General features: G+C 48.0%; 1 long non-coding RNA gene across 1 annotated transcript in view; it reads right to left on the reverse strand.

The window, feature by feature from the left end:
* Positions 1-258: 258 nt before the first annotated feature.
* The window catches only part of LOC141259367 (uncharacterized), a 31161-nt gene continuing 8546 nt past the window's right edge, over positions 259-22873 (reverse strand). Inside the window, exons 2-3 of the long non-coding RNA XR_012318409.1 lie at positions 5972-6176; positions 259-1159 (exon numbers count right to left, since the gene is read on the reverse strand). This is a non-coding gene — a long non-coding RNA (uncharacterized lncRNA). The remainder of the gene's footprint in view (positions 1160-5971; positions 6177-22873) is intronic.

Here is a 22873-nt window from a genome sequence, read left to right on the forward strand (position 1 = left end):
GAGACAGAGCATTAAAGGTGTAAATGCGGGGCATAGATAAAAATACGTTATAGTCACGTTATAGTCACACGACTAGTTTATCATGCCAAAAAGTGAACACAATACAGAAAATATATATAAGAGCATGATACATAGCCGAATATGTATGACCAGATGAAACCCCTCTATGTTAGAAATGCGGAACCAGCCAAAATGATAAATTGCCGGCATTACCTTGAGTCATAGTGCTCCGATGGAGAAGGGAACCCACGTGCAGCCTCGACGCGCATTTCACCTTCCGGCTTCGTCAGGAGGCGTGGTGTGAATAAAAGAATGAGGGCCATTATATATGAATGGAGCAGGGACTAAAGCGAATCGACGCGCTACACGTCATGATGTCCCGCCCCGGGGCGCAGCCAGCCGGCGGTCACAGGAAGTGACGGAGGGGAGGACAGACGCCATCCCCCCCGTCTCCCCGGCAACCCGCCCGGCAAGCGACGCCGCAGGACACGGACAGCGCATGATCGGGTGCGCGTCTGCGCTGAGAGAGTGCAATGAAACAGGTAAATAGAAATGGTGCATGTGCCTGATCTATGAGATGTAGGCATTCTACATGGAAGCAAGGGGGGATAGTGGTGACTGAAAGGTGGCCATCAGATCCCCCACTAGTTACAGTGTATTTCCCCATAAAATGAATCCAATACAGATAGCCAAATATGTACATTACAATTGCTCAAAAAATAGACGAGTATATATAGCATTTAGCCCAAGTCATTACATTTTGCATAACCATATTAACTTCGCACATATGGGATAATACATATATTAGAAGAAACATGTGCCATAGTATATCCCGATTATATTAACCGACTCTCTTTCTGCAGTCGTGCAAGAATGCTTGCAAAAAAACATATTATAAGAGGGTATACTATATCAATACTGCCCAGTAAAAATAAGAAGGTCCAAACATAAGGACATAATTAGGTCATGCATACAGGGCAAAGTAGTATGTCGAATTCTTCCCAAAAACGTGCAGAGAGAGAAAGTCCTTTTTATGTATGCTCATCTTTTATGGGCTGTTCAGACATGTAGACGGATCCAAAGGCTCATGCGTTCTTTCATTAAATAGATCTTACTCCCCCGACGACGATAGAAAGTATCACAGCATAAAGTGCCAGCTCTAAAGAAGATAAGATAGACATAATCAAAATCCAAAATAGGACACTAGACACACCTAAAACAAAAGGTTAAAAACATATGACCCCCATGATAAAAACACAAAAGCACTGAAGAGGAGTTTACAAAAAAGATTTGAAACTAATTGCCTCACTGAGGCCATTGGGGACACCCGTATCCAAAACAACCATCCACTTAGTTTCCTTTTGGAGGAGTTTCTGCCTGACGTTCCCGCCCCTAATCCCCATATAGACGCGATCTATACCACAGGCCTTAAGGCCCTTAGGGTTGGAATTGTGGTAATCAAAAAAGTGTCTGAGGATGGTCTTTAATATCTGGGGTTCCTTGCAATTAACAGCATTCTTTATGTCACGGATGTGTTCTTGAATCCTAATTTTTAGGGCCCTAGTGGTCATACCTATATATAGGAGACCACAGGGGCATCTAATTAGATAGATCACAGCTTCCGTATCACATGTGATGTGATGAACGATTTTAAAATCTTTATCGTGTTTAGAATTGGAGAAAGATTTTGTTCTCTGAATGTATTGGCACACTGAACATTTCCCACAGGAGAAGCAGCCCCAAGGTGGACCTGGGCCATCAAAAAGAAACTTACTTCTAGGCGGAATGTAATGACTTCTGCAGAGTATGTCACCCAGTGTACGTGACTTGCGCCATGTAATGGAAGGGTATTTAGGGAGTTCATATTGTAAACACCTGTCTGTCCGCAATATCGACCAGTGTTTTGATAGAATGTCTTGTATTTCCTTCCATTTTGAATTGAAGGTGGTAATAAATCGTGGGGGGACAGACTTTGCAGGGGATTTTTTCTTATTTTGACCTATGATAAGTGTCTTTCTGTCGGTTCCTTTGGCGCGATTGAAGCCCCTACAGATATCCCGTTGTTTATACCCCCTATCCTTAAATCTAGTGCATAGCTCCTGAGCTTGTTCGCAAAATCTTAGATCGTCAGAGCAGATACGACGTGCTCTTAGATACTGACTAATTGGAATAGATTTCTTCAGATTGGGTGGATGCGAGGATTCGAAATGTAGGAGGGAATTAGCTGATGTCTCTTTTCTGAAAATGTCAGTATTAATGGTGCCATCCAGAGACTTGGTAATCAATAGGTCCAAGAAATCAATCCGTGTCTTGCTATATTTCCAAGTAAGCTTCACATTGATGTCATTAATATTGAGCAGGTCAAGGAAGTTGTCAAGCTGCGGCGCGGAGCCCTGCCAAATGAATAGTATATCATCGATATACCGCGACCATGAGATCACATGATCATGACCAGGTGTACCGATGACCACATCTCTCTCCCACAGCCCCAGGAAGAGATTGGCGTATGAGGGCGCACAAGTGGCCCCCATCGCCGTCCCCTGGAGCTGAAGGAAGGGGCGGTCCTTAAATACAAAAAAATTATGTGTCAAAACAAATTGTAGAAGTGAAACAATGAAAGTGATCAGATCGGGCTCCAAATTAGTCATACTCAAATAGATTCTAGCGGCCCTGATCCCATGGTCGTGGCATATCGACGCATAGAGGGACTCCACGTCGCAGGTGACTAACCACATATCATCATCCAATGTGACCCCCTCCAATCTCCTCAATACATCGGTAGTGTCTCTAACAAATGAAGGCAGGGTTTCTACACATTTTTGCAGATAGAAATCAATGAATTGACAGGCGGGTTCACAAAGACCCCCAATCCCAGATACTATGGGTCTGCTGGGTGGGCGTAGGGGGTCTTTGTGAACTTTGGGAAGTAGATAAAAAGTCGGTATAACCGGGAATACCGGTAGTAGCCCCTCTCCCATCTTGGCAGAGATGATGGAGAGGTCTACTCCCTCATGAATTAAATCAGAAAGTTGCTGTTGGAATGTGCATAATGGAATGGAGTCTAATTTCTGGTACCAGTCTTTTCTATTTAGTTGTTTAAAAGCTTCAGCTTCTTATAGATCAACAGGCCATAGAACCACATTGCCACCCTTATCTGCTCTTTTGATGACAATGTCTCTAAGTTTCTTTAAGTCCTGTATAGCTTTCCTACATGGCCGTGAAAGGTTATCATGAATGATGCCTGTGTCTAATTGAAGAAAATCCTCCTTGACAAGTTTGACAAAAATGTCTACCGATGGACAGGTAGACAGAGGGGGAAACGATTGTGATTTTGGATATAGGAATGTGGGCATAGAAGGGTTCGCAGAAAATGTATTTTCTGCTGCCAGTGACTCCAGGTCATGTAGGGCTTGGAACTCTGTATCCGTGGTAAATGATGCCAAGTCTGGGCAAAAATGTTTTCTATTTTCTGCAAGATTTCTTTAGTTAGAATTTTGAAACTCTAGGTATTCCTCAGGTATATAGTTGTTTGTCATTTCCAGTTGGTCATTTATTTATTATTTGCACACGGGCCTAAAAGGCCCCAGGTATGTGAAAGTGTAGATTTTTATGGTCATGCGTTCCAGGGTTAAATGTGAGGCACGCGGCTGCGGGTGCGCTGGGGTTAAACGTCGTTGCTACTGTCCCCTCAAGGTGGAGTGCGATGTGGTCGATGTTCCCCATGGTGTTTTGGTGAGGAGCGAGACAGGGATTAGGAAGAGGTCAGAGAGAGAGAGATATTGAAGCCAGGAGACTTTGGTAATGGTAAAACAGATGGTAAGCTTTTACTCGTTCGCAGTCCAACAGGGGTTCACAGCCAAAGAGAAGTACAGTACAGTCAAGCACGTGGTGCTGATGGTAAAACAGTTCCACATTGCAGAAAACATCTGGCAGCGGAGGCAGAGTAATGGCTAACAAGTGAGGAGCGATTTCAGTAAGCCCCTCCAGGTGTCTAATGCCTGGTGTCCAGTACTGATGCTGTAGAGTTTCCCTTTTAGGTTCTCTGTCCATATGTGGCCTCCTTCATTAGCTATCATATAGCATGAAGTGTGTAACATACCTGGCGGCGTCCTTGCATAGTGGTCCATCTCCCACTGTGCAAGAGCGCGCACTTGATCTCCAGTCCAGTCTGCTAGCCTGGCTTCCCTCCATGCTGTCTGCTTGCCTCTGTTTCTGCAGCTTAAGGGCGGCACCCGATCACTTCCTGTTTCTTGTACCTGCTGCAGACACACCCCTGATGCGTCCTCAGCCTATTGCTGTCTGTCATCTGGTATTTAACCCAGCTCCTCCCAAGAAACCCTGCCTGAGCATTGTGTTTCATTCAGTGTGCTCTTTCACTCTGAATGTGCCAGGTCCCTTTCTGTGTTTGCTTGCCTGCCTTTCCTGGAGGCTGTATTTCCAGGCCTGTCTGAACTCGCTCCTAGCCAGTTCCTTCCGCCCTCTAGGGGCTGCATACCTAGACCCGCTCCTGTATCTCGTCTGTCCTGTCTGAACACGCTCCTAGCCTGTTCCTTCCGCCTTCTAGGGGCTGCATACCTAGACACGCTCCTGTATCTTGCTACTGTGTCTGTTCTTGTCTGAATACTCTTCTAGCCTGTTTCCTGTTTTTCTCTATGTCCGTACCTTTCCTTTTTCTGCAGAGTCTGTACTCGTACCTAACTCCTACTCGTTGTCCCTGTACTCCCGTTTGTGAGTTTGTGGTCCACTCTCTACTTCACTGCAAGTACCCTGTGGGTATCTGGTTCTGCCTTTCCCTTCCTGTCTGTTCCGTGTGAACAGAGCCCTGTCCCCCCTGCTCTGCCTTGCTCACCGCTCCGGCGGTTCTTGCCTGCTCTGCCTTGCTCACCGCTCCGGCGGTTCTAGCCTGATCTGCCTTTGCTCACCGCTCCGGCGGTTCTGGCCTGCTCTGACGCTTTGCTCGCTGCTCCGGCAGTCTCGCTCTGCTCTGACCCTTTGCTCGCTGCTCCGGCAATCTCGCTCTGCTCTGACCCTTTGCTCGCTGCTCCGGCAGTCTCGCTCTGCTCTGACCCTTTGCTCGCTGCTCCGGCAGTCTCGCTCTGCTCTGACCCTTTGCTCGCTGCTCCGGCAGTCTCGCTCTGCTCTGACCCTTTGCTCGCTGCTCCTGCAGTCTCGTTCTGCTCTGACCCTTTGCTCGCTGCTCTGGCAGTCTCGCTCTGCTCTGACCCTTTGCTCGCTGCTCCGGCAGTCTCGCTCTGCTCCGACCCTTTGCGCGCTGCTTCGGCAGTCTCGTCCTGCTCCTCTCTCGCTCACCGCTCCAGGCGGCCTTGTCCTGCTCTTCTCTCGCTCACCGCTCCAGGCGGTCTCGTCTTGTTCTGCTCTTGCTCGCCACTCTGGGCGGCCTCACCCTGCTGTTTGTCCACCGCGTCTGCGGTTCTGTTCCTGAGTCCCAGTCTGAACTGGGTCCTATCCACTCTGTGCTCCAACCTGTCATACTAGCCAGTACCTCCTTGCCTGCATACCAGTCGTGCTCGCCAGCATCCACCCATCTGTATTCCAGCCGTGTCTGCCTATACCCACCAGTCGGTGTGCCAGCCTAACCTGCCTGTTCCAGTATTCCCCTGTGTGGGTCAACAGCCGTGTCCGGGGTCTGAACTGGAGTAGCACCTGGTCCCTCTGCCCGGTTCCTCCCTGGTGCACTGGCGTCGTATGCCGCCGTGCGACCTTGGTCGGATCGGGCAGATACTTAGTTACGCCCCTCCAGGCACTCTCCGGTTCATGGCACAGTGGAATCATTAAACACGCACACGCCAGTCAGTCCGGGCGTGTGCATTACAAAGTGCCATCGAGTAACGTGATCCCCATAGTCTTCTATGAGTAACCACCACCTGGCCGAATGTTGTTCCTAAGTTCTGGGCCCACTTGCAACAGCAATAGACTGGTGTGTGCTCTGTAGAACCAGGCGATCACTCACCCCAACTGGCAGACTTTGTTGCTACCTCATGCTTTCCCTCAAGTTAGGCGCTCCATTTGCAGCCTGATAGGAACACAGGGGAGAGGTCCCCTACATGCTTGACTGTGGCTGTGGCTGTAGTTGGTGCTCACTGATCTTCTCCACTAAACTTCCATTGTGGACTTGTAATGACAGGAGGTCCGAGAGGAATCCAGTGAGTCAGAAACTGAGACAGAGACAGAAATAAAGAACACTTTCTTTACTAAAACAGGAATTAGACTAAAATTCAGTATTGCATGAATCAGTCTCAGGTTCTACCTGGGACACTGTCTGTACTAAATACACACAATCAGCAAAAGCTGAAATCAATGTGCCAATCTCAAGGTTTCCAGTTTATGTGAATTATTCTAAAGATCTGGAACAATTTTACCTAAACACTGTGTTAATCTTGTGAGGGTGTTCTATAGGGACCCCTGAGATGGCACACTGAGTACAATCCTACCACTATTAACAATAACAATGCATGAAACTATACCAATTGCTCTTATTCCCCTAGTATAGGGATACCCGGGTATCTTAAAGTTACGGTACCGTTAACCTCAGATGTGGTTTATCACAGGCCTGTGAATCGCGGTGGCTGCAGTTAGTCCCGGAAAACTTTGCCGCCAAATAAAAAGCAACGTTCACAAAACAGCAAAGGTTCCTTGTCTTGTCGGCCGATGCCGAGCCCACACGCCGGGGACGTTAGTCCTGTAGCCTCAGGTCAAGGTCTGGGAAGAACTCTTCACAAGGCTTGTCAGTATCTCAATGTGAATGGCACCCGACCCCTTCTCTCCTCTCCCAGTCACTCACTGTTTTCCAGACCACCGACCACACGCTCCGTCACAGAGATGATATCCTAAGTCTCTTTCCCTCTCACTCGACACCTTCAGCACAAAGTCTCTAGTCCACTCCGCATGGACTTCCACAAAACTCCAAAGAGCCACACAGCTTTCCCCAGCTCAGCACATGTTCTTAAGCAGGGACACAGCTTCACCAGGGCCAGGGGTTATCAACCCCCACAGGAAAGCTTGTAAAGAGAGAGTCTTATTGCAGTTCAGTCCTTGCAGTTCTCCTCAGACGCCCCATCCAGCGTCTTACACAGCAGACACCCTTAGAACACACAGGGTCTCCTGCTCTGCCCCTGCTCTGAGCTCATCTAGGCAAAACTCACAGGGTCCTAATGCTCTCCTGCTGCTATCACAGTTCACACTCTCACAGACTCTCTCTTCCTCCTCCCTTCTCCGTATTCTCTACATCTTCTTCTCTCTCAGACCAAACTGTATTCTACTACTTCCCTAGACAGACTAAACTAAGCAACTATAATATGTGTCTTACTTTTGTACACTAAAACCCCACCCACCAACTGTTCTCTACCTTGGTGAGTATATTAAAAAAGTTGTCCACTACTTTGACATTGATGCCCTATCCAATTTATGATTGGTCGGGGTCTCAAATGCGGCACCCCCGCTGATCAGCGGTCATCGGTGCCGGGGGCAACGTTCGCGGACCAAAAGTCCTTGCCTGCGGTGCCTGGCCTTCAAGTTATGGTGGCCGCCGCTTGTAACTGCACATCCGCCTCCCATTCAATTGAATGTGCAGTTACAAGCGGTGGCCACTACAACTTGACTGTCAGGCACCGCAGGTAAGTGTGGCGCTCCTGAGGGTTCAGTCGCCACAGAGGTACTGCACCTCACCCAGAGGTGTGGTGTCTCCTTCTCTCAGGTAAGGAGGGAGTGCTGCCCGGAACCCCAACACCTGCATCCAACACTACACTGCTCCAGGCCAGCTGGAAGGGCAAGACGCAATGTAGGTTTCTGCTGAGCCCTGCCCCTGGCTGGAGTGGGGGGAACCCAGAGGTAGGGGGAACCAGTAGTGGGTGTGGGTGGAGGAAGTAGTTAGGGGGAGCACTTTGGTAGGAGATATAAATAGGGAAGTCATCTTAGGGTGGTAGGAACAGTAGTGAGAGGACAGTTCAGAAGAACAGTCTGGGAGCAGAGTCTCAGTAGGAGCTCTGCTCCACAACTAGGGCCTAGTGTTAGAGGCCCAGGAGGTGAGCAGGGAGTAGGCTCCGTTCTGTTGAAGGGATCCTAGGGGGTACGGCGAGTGTGGGACGGCACCCGTACCCCCGAATCTGTCAGAAGACAGAGGGATCGTAGGCCGTAAGAAGGGGACCAGCCCCTGGCCCAGTCATGTACTTCAAGTCCCAGCTGGAAAAACCGGAGGCTTCTGGCTTATATAGTCAGTTGCCGAAACTGCATTCTAATCCCCGTGAGGGTCAAGCAGGTCTGTGAACTCCGACGGACAGGAGGGACTTCAGAGCATCCGAGCAAGTGTGGCGCCCCTGAGGGTTCAGTCGCCACAGGGGTACTGCACCTCAGATAGAGGTGTGGTATTTCCTCTTCCAGGTAAGGATGGAGCATCAGGGTCGAGGAAACACTTACAGGAAGCACTTATAGAATCATTTATAATAGGTGGCCATCTTAAGTTCAAGGTCCTTTGATTGTAGTCTTCGGTCAGGGTTCAGCAAGAGTCTGTAGCTGGCTGAAGATTCACGGTCCTCGTTCTCAGGCCTTGAGACGAGGAGCGGGTCAGAGTTAACCAGTGTCTCTGCCCGGTCAGAGTCCCGTTCTAAGAAGGCCTTGAAGGGGAGCAGAGGAGATAGGCTCCACAGGCAAAAGGATCCCAGGGGGATACGGACGGAGCAGAGTCGCCACCTGTATTCTTCATTCTGGCCTAGCCAGAGGGATTCCTGCAGCAAGAGGGGTGACCGGCCCCCGATATCTGACTGTGTACTTCACGTCACTGTTGGAAAAGCCTGGCGGCTTAGTGGATCCCAGGGAGGGACACAAGCAGGAGGAGAAGGAGAAGGAGATGAACACACCAACGGGGTCTTGACAGGTGCTCCTGGTCTACCTGGGAAGTGCTGAACCCCCTTCCTGGTGGCCGCAGGGTGCCACGAGAAGCAGAGAGAAGCTTTGCAGCTGCTACTTCACCAAAGTGAGTAAAGCTTGGATGACTTCACTTACTGCCTCCGTTTGTTCATTCCTGCGCGGCACTGCACCCACCACTACTCTCCAGATCTAACACTGCCCTGAGGCCTACTCCGCCTGTGGGGAGTAGTACCAACCAAGCTGCCAGAACATCGGCCTCGGAGGACTGTTGCGGCGCTGGTGGCCTTCACCGGAAACCACAGGTGACGTAGTTGAACAACCACTCAACCAAAAGCCCATTTTTTTTATGTGACAGCCCTGGGCACGGACCGGGTCACGGCCGCGACGACATCCCACACCACCACCATACATTGGCCCGCCACCGAGTAAAACCCCAACGCTCAGGGAGGGCGTCACAAAACTGGCGTAGTCGGCAGGATTGCGTGCCCGCAGCAACGGAAGAAGATAATCCCCATTTCTGCCGGGTACTGCGCGCCTTTCACAAAAGACTGTCGTTACACACTCAATGTGGCGCCCACCCAAGAAGAACGGACGCCATTATGTGCAAAAACAACAGCAACCTAAGACCTCCCATCGTGGGCCTGGCTCCCCAATGGCGCCAAAAGTGCTGACCGCCCCCTCCAGCAGAGACTGTCCGCATAGTAGTGTCCGTCAAGACGGATGGGACGTCCCAAGGAGTGCCCGTCAGCCAGCCGCCCTGGAGCCGCCCCGAAAAGAGGAGGAGAAGCAGACCGCACCCTGCAGCAGAGATGGACGCAGCCAAGGAGATGCCCTCCGTCACTGGCCCACCAGCTGCTACCTCCCTCAATATGGATGGAATCCACCTGACCGCGGAGGAGGCCGAGTTCCTCCACGGTGAAACGCAGGATCTTACCCGGAGGGTCGAAGAGGCCCAACGACTGGCCGCCACTGGTTGGAGGGAAGAGATGCTGTGGAAGATTAAAGCCCGCCGCCAGAGCTCGTCGCACCTGAATATGGAGGCCTCAGCCCAGGTGGAGGAAGCCCAGGAGGCCCTGTGCAGCCCAAGAGTGGGTAAGGACGAAACCCCTATCCCGGGCGTGGGACGCACCGAGGCCCTCCTAGATCTCCTGCCGTCACCCCTCTCTCCGGGCGCCCTCGTTTGGGAGCAACTCTTGACTCCGGAAGCCCAAGCCCAAGCCACCGACACACCTGGAGGCCTGCTACGCCTCCTGACTCCTGACCCGGAGAACCATGCACTCACCTGGGTGTACACCTGCCCCAACCCGGACTGGTCTGCACCAGTAGAGGGCCCGCAACGACCCCCACTATTGCCGCTTCCCGCACCTCCGGTCGCCTGCCCGGCGGCAGAAGAGTTTGCCTGGGACAACCAGGGGGGCGACTTGATGGGCTTCCCCCAGGAGACCCAGTCCGAAGCGTGGAGGCGGGAGGAGTTCTGCCGTAAGGAGCTCCTCCAGCTCGACAAAGAGCGGCGAGGGAGGAGGATCCGCTGCGAGCGCCTGGAGGTGCGCACCAAGGCTACCAAGTCACAGGCCCGTCAGGCGGAGGTCACCCATCCAAGCCCCCTGGAAGAAGGCCTTATTGTGCGCTTCCACCAGGAGGCAGGATGGGGCTTCATTCGTAGCCCACAGTTCAGCTGGGACATCTTTGTCAACCGGCGGGACGTTGAGCCGTGGCTGGAGCAGGGCCACACTGGCCGGAACCTCTACCCGGGGGATCTCGTGTCTTACACCCGCCACCACAGGGAGCGTGGGTGGTATGCCCTGGATGTGCATAGGGTATTCAAGGAGGATGCCCTCACCACCTACATACAGAAGACCGTTCAGGCTCCGTTGGAAAGAATGAGCCTTTTCCCCGGTGGGGATACCACTGTTAAGCAGCCCCGGAGGATGCACCTCCCTTTTGTGTGAACGTTTTCTTTGTTTTCTAGTTTCCTTTTTTGCACCCGGTTATCTACAAACATTTGTCCCTGCGGATGCTGAGCATGAGACAGACTCACGTTGTAAATAGTTTGCACCTATTTAGGTGCCCCTTATTGGTTTTATGCAGAACCACTTCTACTTCTACCTCTGACCTCAGAAGCAAAACCTGTCTGGTGTGGCTCTACTGGAGGTCCAACTCGGGATCTCCATGCCCTGCAGCCACCCCAGGGCCTACGTGTAGGGTTTTGGGCAGGTCCCTCATGCTGCTGAACTAGCACTTTCTACAGTATTTTCTACATGCATAATGCCTTCTTAATGTTTTATATATTTATACAATATATATCTTGCAACATTAAAAGTGTCCAAACCTCCCATAAAGGGAAGATTGTTTTATTGTTTACAAGAACATTTAAAATTCTGAATGTCTGTACCAATACTTTGCTCTATTGCAGCCCGCGGACGTGCTGTGTTTCACCATGGGGGAATGTGGCACCCCTGAGGGTTCAGTCGCCACAGGGGTACTGCACCTCAGACAGAGGTGTGGTATCTCCTCTTTCAGGTAAGGATGGACCCCACTACCCCACTTCACACTCAACACTACACCACTCCTGTCCTGCAGGGGGCCTAAATGCACCAGGGTGCTGCCCCGGTCCGGGATAGAGGAGATGGGGGGAACCAAAGATAGGGGGAACCAAGTAGTGGGTGAAGGTGGAGGAAATACTTACAGGAAGCACTTATAGAATCATTTATAATAGGTGGCCAGCTTAAGTTCAAGGTCCTTTGATTGTAGTCTTCGGTCAGGGTCCAGCAAGAGTCCGTAGCTGGCTGAAGATTCACGGTCCTCGTTCTCAGGCCTTGGGACGAGGAGCGGGTCAGAGTTAACCAGTGTCTCTGCCCGGTCAAGGTCCCGTTCTAAGAAGGCCTTGGAGGGGAGCAGAGGAGATAGGCTCCACAGGCAAAAGGATCCCAGGGGGATACGGACGGAGCGGAGTCGCCACCTGTATTCTTCACTCTGGCCTAGCCAGAGGGATTCCTGCAGCAAGAGGGGTGACCGACCCCCGATATCTGACTGTGTACTTCACGTCACTGTTGGAAAAGCCCGGCTGCTTAGTGGATCCCAGGGAGGGACACAAGCAGGAGGAGAAGGAGAAGGAGAGGAACACACCAATGGGGTCTTGACAGGTGCTCCTGGTCTACCTGGGAAGTGCTGAACCCCCCTTCCTGGTGGCCGCAGCGCGCCACGAGAAGCAGAGAGAAGCTTTGCTGCTGCTACTTCACCAAAGTGAGTAAAGCTTGAATGACTTCACTTACTGCCTCCGTTTGTTCATTCCTGCGCGGCACTGCACCCACCACTACTCTCCAGATCTAACACTGCCCTGAGGCCTACTCCGCCTGTGGGGAGTAGTACCAACCAAGCTGCCAGAACATCGGCCTCGGAGGACTGTTGCGGCGCTGGTGGCCTTCACCTGAAACCACAGGTGACGTAGTCGAACAACCACTCAACCAAAAGCCCATTTTTTTTATGTGACAGCCCTGGGCACGGACCGGGTCACGGCCATGACGACATCCCACACCACCACCATACATTGGTCCGGCACCGAGTAAAACCCCAACGCTCAGGGAGGGCGTCACACAAGATTGAGAGTGGGCAGCGCAGGGCAGGAGGGAGAAAGACCCAGCGTAAAGTCGGTCTAGCTAGGAACACAAGAAAGTGGGGTTCTGTCAGGTACTCCTAATCTGCCTGAGGAAGAACTGAATCCCTGCCTGGTGAACGCAGCTCGACGCGGGAGGCTGTAAGCTGACAGTGCACCCTGAGGAACTAAAGAACTGTGAGTAAAGACTCGGATGACTGCACCGCACTACCTCTGTCCATTATTTCGTCTGCGCCATCTTTCCCCCTGCAGTACAACGCCCAGTGCAACCTTCACTGCCTTACACTGCCCTGGAGCTAGCTCTACCTGTGGAGAGCCACACCATCCCTGCTACCGTAACACCAGCTCCAGAGGACTGCTGCGCAGCGCCGGCTCCCTTTGGCCGCATTCCACAGGTGGCGTCACGAACAATCCCAAAAACCCCATATAAAAATAGCCCCTTTTTTTGCACTGACCGCCCTGGGTCACGGACCGGGCCAGCCACCGTGATATCCCCCAACCGGCATCGAGGGGCCCGGCTGCCGAGTACCCCACGGCCCTGGGGGCGCGTCATAAGAACTTCTGGCTGGTGGCCACTGCCGACGGCACCAATGCCAGCTGATCGGCGGGTGTGCCGCGTGCGACATCAATGTCAAAGTAGTGGACAACCCCTTTAATTGTTTCCTTACAACTAACATAATAATTGCTGAGTCACAATAAAATTAATATACATTTAACCTTGTGGCAAGCGACTTGCTCAGCTCTCCGGAGGCAGACATAGGTCACACGGTTTGGGTAAACTTCCTGTGGGTTTATTGTGTGGTATAAACTCCAGCAGCATCCCATAAAAATAAACAGTCCCTCTTGGGGTTAACGGGAAAACAAAAGATGAAATATAACAGAGTCCTCTAGCCAGCAAGGCCTTTGCCGGCTGCAGATAGTCCTGTGAAGTTTCAGCAACACCAGTCCTCCGGTGTTGCTCTCTGGCATCAGCCACACACAGCCTGGAGACTTCAATCTCCAGACCACACACTCCACACAGGAAAACAAACTGACTGAACATTTAAACCCTGTTCAGCCACACCCTGAGGGGGAGGTATGGGGAATGACTTCCCTTCCATCTCTATGTCATTCCTATAAAACCACACCCTTTTAAAGAGGTAACCCCCAGCATATAACATGCTGGCAGAAATTCCGTAGGTCTTAGTTCAGACAGGAGAGCATCCTAAGTGACACATACCTCTCCTCGCATATAAAACCAGTGTCTCTGTCACAACCTATACAGAGTTTTCTAGGAATGCCCAACTCTGGGGTATTACACCGAGACATAGAGAGCAATTGATGTAAAGAGCATTCACAAATACCAGTGTAAGTGTGAGCTTCACCGGAACCAGAAAAGAATTGGTGCCTGTGACCGATTGGGTAGATTAGGTGTGCCAGTAAAGGTGGAGAGACCAGAGACTGCATATATTTTTAGAAAAGTTCTCACGTTGTGTAACATAAAGAGTATAAGTACCTCTATATTGGATGAATGTAAAAATGCCAGGTTAAAGGGCATTTGTCAGTAGGATCAAATCTCCTCCTGTCTACATGAGCATGCAGGTCATAGAAAGTTAAAGGGAACCTGTCATGTCAGTTGGAGCATGTAAACTGCCCCCAGGTTGTTGTTAGTGATGAAATGTGCATCACTAACACGCTTTTTTCATTAAAATTGGCGCTATAATCTTTTCTAAAAAAGCACTTTATGTACTTATACCATACCTGCGCGTTTAGTCATAGGGGTGTTCTTCACTTCATTCAGTCCGGCTTGTCACCGCCCACTGCCGACGTCATATGAATATACCTGTTGAAATCCCGCGCTGTGTACTGTCAGCCACGATTGCGCAACATGTATTTTAAAGACGCGCTTGCTCATTCTTGATTGGCGATCTGCGTGTGCACTGTGACGAGCGGCTCCCGCTCATTGAAGCTGGGGACTAAACACAGCTTGACTGTGCACGCGCAGGAGCCGCTCATCACAGCGCAAAGTGCTTTTTACAAAAGATTATAGTGCTGATTTTAATGAAAAAATTGTGTTAGTGATGCACATTGCATCACTAACAACTTGGGGGCAGTTTATATGCTCCAACTGACATGACACGTTCCCTTTAAATAAAATAATACGTTGACATATGTGATCTGATGTTTTATTCCCGAGAAATCCACATTTTTGTTATATGCAAATGGGCCAGACACTGATGTGCATGAAAATCTGCCTCTAGATTATTTTACATGAAGGGGGAGTTACCTGTGTGATGAGCAATGGGCGCTCTCTGCTCTCCTGATCTCACTGCAGAGCTGTGTGTGATTATACCTGACACATCTACAGATTCCTCTCAGCTTCAGCTTCTATCTCACAGGCCAACAGGGTTGCATTACAGCAGAGCTGTGAGAGCTGCAGCTACAAATGTGCTCAGTTCTACTGTTCTGTGTTAGTTATATGTCTCACACTGCTAGCTCCTTTAATTTAAAACAAGCTCTGGAGGCAGATTCTCATACAGATGGGTGTCCAGCCCATAGATCTTAACAGCACATTTACATATAAGAAAAATGTGAATTTCCCTGGAATAAGACATCAGATTACAGATATCAAGTATAGTTTTTTCAGATTCCTATGACCTGCAGGCCCATATAGATGACTTAGGAGGGTTGATCCTACTGACAGATTCCCTTTAAGCTGTTCCTATAGTTTGATTTCTGTTTGGGCCGTCAGTGTGTGCTTGGTATACACCACAGACACTACAGAGAATGCAGTAACTTTCGGCTTGCCCCTCTTACAATCACATTGTTAATAATTGTTTAGTTGCATTGGGAATATATCATTAGCCTTTTATTATAACATAATGAAATTGATATGTAATTATTTTCATTACAGCAGTAATCTCACTGTCGCCTCTTACTTATGAAAAATGCAATTGAGCAACTAAAGATTTACTGTATAGCATCAATACATTTCTTATGCTCCTTGTAGGTCCTATTCAATTTAATATTCTCTGCACAAGAAATATGGTTGCTGCATATTTAATTATTTTCTCTACACCCTTAAGTAACATCAAAGGTTAAAATGTAATACATAATGAATTAATGATTCGAAAATCAGCCCATCCTTATAATGTTAACGGTTCCATATGATTGTGAGAATAAAAGACATTTCAGCATCAGGTGCCTCTTCAATTACCCTCCAATCTTCCCTCATTTAGTTCCAGTGCCCTCTTCTCTGCCCTGTGCTTGCAAGCCGGCAGATGTATTAATACTCACTAGATTTATACAGGAGGTGGAGTGAACATTTATAGTAATTGATGAACGATAAATCTGGAATGTGCTCACCCCCTGGTGACAGGAGCACACAGTACTATTTATGTTTATATTCCTCTGCAATGCAGTTTAGCATGGCCGTGGATTATAGAGCAGTTTACATTCATGTGTGTATTGGGAATATACAGAACGAAAGTTAATGTTGGTGTGAAAGATCTACACAGTGCGAATATAGCTCCAGGGGAGAGGGCTACTTATGTATCCTGGGCACAAGCTCATCGGAGAGAGGACACTTGTGACTAGGAATTGACATAAAGCTGCGTTAACCGCAGGGCACAAAACTACTCTGCCAAGTCTACTTGCAGAATAGCCCAATAGGTGTCTGAGGAGTTGTTAACTAACTTCTTACCTATCTGTAATATTTGTATTCTCTCTATCGCAATAATTGAACATTGTACTCGGTGATAAACACATCTAATAATTCATCCTGGCAAGTTTACTTGACAACCACATCTCTACCTCAAACCACATTGACGCACAATAGAAGATGCGCTCTATAAGTCAGCACCATTGCGCCGTTACTTTTTTCAATTCCAAAAGTTAATAGCATTACTCTCATTTTACACTATTAATATTTCTATGACTCAAATAATATAATTCAGGTAAATAAATGCTTTAAAAAAACATTTATAATGTCCCTGTTTCCTGTGCTAATGAAGGCTTTGACTAGTCGATGGGGCGCTAGTTGCCCCAGACAAGTCAGCCCTCTTTCCATGTTATCACGCCCCTGTGGGCATGATAACATAATTTGCACGAGCCGTCCTCATCGCCAGCTCATGCAAATCTAGGCATACTGTGCATGACCAGAAGCCATCTTCTGAACTTCCGGTCATGAACAGTGTGTCTCTGAAGCTGGGAAGCGTACATCCGGCTTCACAGACGCATTGACGCTGCCGAAATGAGCTGTGCGCATCCAGATGTAGCTGAGTTGGGATCTTTGTTGGACAAATGGATTATTGGCGGACAGGTGAGGAATATGGTGTTTTATTATTTTTTATACAGTAATAAATGGTAAAAGAGGGTGGGGAGTATTTATTTCAAATAAAGGACTTTACTCTGTGTCTTTATTACATTTGACTATGGGGTTAGTAATGGGGGTGCCTTATAGATGCCTCTCCATTACTAACCACTGGGCTTAATGTCAGCGGCCATAAAACAGCTGACATCAACCTCACAACTATTATCCCACATGTCACTGCAAGTGGGAAGAGCGGAGGCTAAGTGCCAGAATTGGTGCATCTGATGGATGCGGGCTGATGGCTGAGGGCTGATGTCTTTAGTCTGGGAGGGGGCCAATATCCATCGCCCCTTCCTAGGCTATTAATATCAGCCCACAGCTGTCTGCCTAGACTTAGCTGGTTATTAAAAATAGGGGGGCCGCTAGCCATTTTTTTGCTGGGTCACCCCTTTTTAATAACCAGTAAAAGCTAAGTGGACAGCTGTGAGCTGATAATAATAGCCTAGGAAGCTTTATGTTTATTGCCCCCTTCCCAGACTATAAACATCAGCCCCCAGCTGTCCGCTTTCCTCCAGCTGGTTAAGAAAATTAAGGGGGACCCTACACAATTTTTTTCTTTTAATTCTTTAATTATTAGCTACAGTAAATACATGAACAGTAAGCTACACACACTGCAATGATGATATATCTCACTGACATATTATTTTCTTTATCTATCTATCTATCTATCTATCCATCCATTATCTACCTATCTATATCTGTATAAAATACTGTTTTCTTAGTTAGAAAACTAGCTTTAAATGACAGAAAATTACTGTATGTAAAAGCTGATGTTAAAAACGCATTGCATACGTATTGCATGTCACACAGATGTCATACGGATGGTAGGTGAGAAAAATCACATGACACTCGCATGACACTCGTCCTACTTTTCAGGAACAACATCGAACCGATTTTATTTATGCTGATGAGTATGAGCTTTAAGCCTAGTAAACCTGCTGCTATGTAGTCCTCCATATTCATGATCTCTCTAAAACCCACTACCGATTGGCAATTTTCAGCCTATGCACAGTGTACACAGACAGCTGCCAATCTGGTGTGGGCGGGATTATACAGCACTCAGTATTCAGAGAACTGGTAGATCTGCAGCAGATAAAATAATGATTTTATCAAAACTGCAGCAAACAGCCCAGTAAGTGATTCATCGCTGAAATTACGATCTCTTCCCCTACAACATGTTGCTCACAGATGGAGTAGCGAAAACCTGCTAACACATTCCCTTTAAAGGAAATGAGCAGCAGAATTGTTTCTGTATCTCTCTATCTAAAGATTCTCGATATTGTGCTAAGATCACGGATGTTCAGTCATGTACACTACTCTACTGTGATCACTTTTGGCAGCAAGAGAGTTTAGGGCTTTAAGAGCTTATGGTTAGTTTTTTTTGGCTCTGTCCTCAGTGCCTTTTTCCTTTTCCTTGGTCTGCCAGTGATCTACATTTATTCCCATATCCATTCAGTAAAAATTGCCCAAGTAATTCATATTTTTGATGTGCTAAGCACATTTGCTAATTATGACAGTATATCCAGTCTGCAGGCAGGTCCATAAGCCACATACCAATAGCGCTGAATTTTTGTGTAGAACTTGAATGCATATGTGGCGCCCCTGAGGGTTCAGTCACCACAGGGGTACTGCACCTCAGATAGAGGTGTGGTATCTCCTTTTCCAGGTAAGGATGGAGCATCACCCAGGACCCCACTTCACACTCAACACTACACCACTCCTGTCCTGCAGGGGGCTTAAATGCACCAGGGTGCTGCCCCATTCCGGGATAGAGTAGATGGGGGGGGACCAAAGATAGGGGTAACCAAGTAGTGGGTGAGGGTGGAGGAAACACTTACAGGAAGCACTTATAGAATCATTTATAATAGGTGGCCATCTTAAGTTCAAGGTCCTTTGATTGTGGTCTTCTGTCAGGGTCCAGCAAGAGTCTGTAGCTGGCTGAGGAGCGGGTCAGAGTTAACCAGTGTCTCTGCCCGGTCAGGGTCCCGTTCTAAGAAGGCCTTGGAGGGGAGCAGAGGAGATAGGCTCCACAGGCAAAATGATCCCAGGGGGATACGGACGGAGCGGAGTCGCCACCTGTATTCTTCACTCTGGCCTAGCCAGAGGGATTCCTGCTGCAAGAGGGGTGACCGGCCCCTGATATCTGACTGTGTACTTCACGTCACTGTTGGAAAAGCCCGGTGGCTTAGTGGATCCCAGAGTGTGACACAAGCGGGAGGAGAAGGAGAAGGAGAAGGAGAGGAACACACCAACGGGGTCTTGACAGGTGCTCCTGATCTACCTGGGAAGTGCTGAACCCCCTTACTGGTGGCCGCAGCGCGCCACGAGAAGCAGGGAGAAGCTTTGCAGCTGCTACTTCACCAAAGTAAGTAAAGCTTGGATGACTTCACTTACTGCCTCCGTTTGTTCATTCCTGCGCGGCACTGCACCCACCACACTCCCCAGAGCCCACTCACTGCCCTGAGGCCTACTCCGCCTGTGGGGAGTAGTACCAACCAAGCTGCCAGAACACCGGCCTCGGAGGACTGTTGCAGTGCTGGTGGCCTTCACCAGAAACCACAGGTGGCGTAGTCGAACAACCACTCAACCAAAAGCCCATTTTTAATGTGACAGCCCAGGGCACGGACCGGGTCACGGCCACAACAACATCCCACACCACCACCATACATTGGCCCGGCACCGAGTAAAACCCCAACGCTCAGGGAGGGCGTCACACATACTGTGAGGAGCTGACGTTGTTCTAAAGACTACTGGATCAATGGACGTAGAGCGGAGTCCGCGGCACTAAAGGATGCAGGGTTTTTCCAGCCCTGAGCACCGGTTACGTCAATCTTATTGTTGTGTTTTATTAGAGATATGGTTGGTCTTTAGAACAGCCTCAGGAATCAATGTTTCCATTCAGTGACAGTAAGCAGAGGAAGACGTGCAGGCTGGATCTTATGCATACATAAGGACAGACCCAAGATTGGTAATCAAGGAAAGCAATCATTCCATAAATCTCGTTGGATACACCCGTGAGTACTGCAGGAATTAAGTAATGTCATAGATAGACCATTATTTTTAATCTTTAAAGATTCCATAATAACAGGGCATGTACCACAGGACTGGCGTATAGCAAATGTGGTGCCAATATTCAAAAAGGGGACAAAAACTGAACTTGGAAATTATAGGCCGGTAAGCTTAACCTCTACTGTGGGTAAAATCCTGGAGGGTTTCCTAAGAGATGCTATGATAGAGTATCTGAAGAAGAATAACCTCATGACCCAATATCAACATGGGTTTACGAGGGACCGTTCCTGTTAGACTAATCTGATCAGTTTTTATGAGGAGGCAAGTTCTGGACTGGACCAAGGAAATGCAGTGGATGTTGTGTATATGGACTTTTCAAAAGCTTTTGATACGGTTCCACACAAAAGGTTGATACATAAAATGAGAACAATGGGGATAGGGGAAAATATATGTATGTGGGTTAAGAATTGGCTCAGTGATAGGAAACAAAGGGTGGTTATTAATGGAAAACACTCAGACTGGGTCTCAGTTAACAGTGGGGTACCACAGGGGTCAGTATTGGGCCCCCTTCTTTTTAACATATTTATTAATGACCTTGTAGGGGGCATACAGAGTAATATTTCAATATTTGCAGATGACACTAAACTCTGCAGGGTAATCAATACAGAGGAGGACAATTTTATATTACAGGAGGATCTATGTAAACTAGAAGCTTGGGCTGATAAATGGCAAATGAGCTTTAATGGGGATAAATGTACGGTAATGCACTTGGGCAGAGGAAATAAAATGTATAATTATATGCTTAATTGTAAAACACTGGGCAAAACTGTAACTGAAAAAGCCCTGCGTGTATTGGTGGACGACAAGCTCACGTTTAGTGGCCAGTGTCACGCTGCTGCTGCAAAGGCAAATAAAATAATGGGATGCATTAAAAGAGGCATAGATGCTCATGAGGAGAACATAATTTTACCTCTATACAAGTCATTAGTGCGACCACACTTAGAATACTGTGTACAGTTCTGGTCTCCGGTGTATAAGAAAGACATACCTGAACTAGAGCGGGTGCAGAGAAGAGCGACCAAGGTTATTAGAGGACTGGGGGGTCTGCAATACCAAGACAGGTTATTACACTTGGGGTTATTTACTGTGGAAAAAAGAAGGCTTAGGGGTGATCTTATTACTATGTACAAGTATATGAGGGGACAGTACAAAGACCTTTCTACTGATCTTTTTACTCTGAGGCCTGAGACGGGGACAAGGGGGCATCTTCTACGTCTGGAGGAAAGAAGGTTTAATCATAATCACAGACGGGGATTCTTTACTGTAAGAGCAGTGAGACTATGGAACTCTCTGCCGCATGATGTTGTAATGAGTGATTCACTGTTAAAATTTAAGAAGGGCATGGATGCCTTTCTTGAAAAGTATAATATTACAGGTTATAAATACTAGATTCCTTGATAGGGCGTTGATCCAGGGAACTAGTCTGATTGTCGTATGGAGTCGGGAAGGAATTTTTTTCCCCAATGTGGAGCTTAGTGTTTGCCACATGTTTTTTTTTTGCCTTCCTCTGGATCAACAAGTTAGGCTATGGGTTGAACTAGATGGACTTAGTCTTCCTTCAACCTTAAAAACTATGTTACTATAAAAACTATGTTACAATCTCAGGGGCCTCAAGCCATTATTCTCCCAGGGACTAGTCTCATTGTGTGGATGGGGATAGTAGATCCAGCGGAGCTGTCACCACAGGAGGTCTCACATGGAGTCGCAGGTGATGGGTTCCACCAATGCTCAGTAAGCTTTGGGGGGGGAGAGTGTGAACACTTCTGCCCATTAAGGGGGCTGATCCCAGGGAGGGAGAACAATTAAGCCACGTGTTTATTGAAGAGTTGATGGAGTGATGTTAAGGGACGAGGATCTAGGCTGAGGTCTGGTGCCCTTGAATGGATGGCCTATGAAGTTTTGGAGATCAGTTGCCGGCTGGGCTGCTTCCCCCTGCTACTGTTGAGGGATCTGTCTTCTGGATTTGAGGAACTTTCTTAAGGAATGTTGCTGCTGGATACATGGACTTCTGTCGTGTTATCTGTCGTCTAATTGTGGCTAATTCTTATTTGAGGCACGTTGACTACCATTCTTGGGACAGATGTAGTCAGTCACACTGATTTTCTATTATTTCCTGTTGATAATCCATAAAACTTTATGTAAGGGAAAATCCATTGGCACTAAGCAGCAAGTGAAACTCTCATATGGTTGGGGTTGCTATGCATGAGCATACTTAATGAAGGCTACTCGCTACCAAACTGTCAAATTTGATCGGCAAGGTATTCCTCTCAGCAGTGGGGTAAATAAAGTAGACGTTGTACTGAAATGCAGAAAGAATGTCTTGGAAATAAAGCAGAGCATAGAGGTTTTTATGTACAACAAAATAAGCAATCGATTAATTCTGTAATGCCAATTCAAAGCATACTTCACCACAAAACCTTCTAAAGAGTATGGTCTTGCTACCTTCATCCACCACAGCAAGTTTAAAATGTTATTATGCACATCCCTATCTAATATTCCAGGAACTATCCAGATTCTCATGCTGTGTAACTTGTCATCTACTCTTTTTGAGTGAGAAGTTCCTCCTCATCACCATTCTGACAGAACTATAGGTGCTAGAACTTTCTTTCTGCTCAATTTCCAGCAAGCATTGTGACTTCCAATGTCCAATTGACTACGTGCCCTAAACTGAAAGCCCTCTTCTCTGCTATACTTGTATGCAGGTTGACACTGAGGAGAACAGGAACAGATAAATAAAGATCTGTCATCATTTCCTGCAATCTGTCTCATGATCTCTGTTGCTAAAGATGGATTATACTTGACAACAGGCAGTGGAATCAAGTTAGACAGGAGAGAGATATCTTGCAACCAGAACTTTGGTGTGGTGTTGTTTTTTGGGGCTAAAACAAAATTTGGGGATATTTCTGAAGTTCCCTGCACAACGATTATGGGATTAACTTGTACATTTTTCTGCAAAC

Source organism: Phyllobates terribilis, unplaced genomic scaffold (assembly GCF_046119375.1).
Source record: "Phyllobates terribilis strain yellow unplaced genomic scaffold, ASM4611937v1 Scaffold_3__8_contigs__length_932513732, whole genome shotgun sequence".
Taxonomy (NCBI): Eukaryota; Metazoa; Chordata; class Amphibia; order Anura; family Dendrobatidae; genus Phyllobates; species Phyllobates terribilis.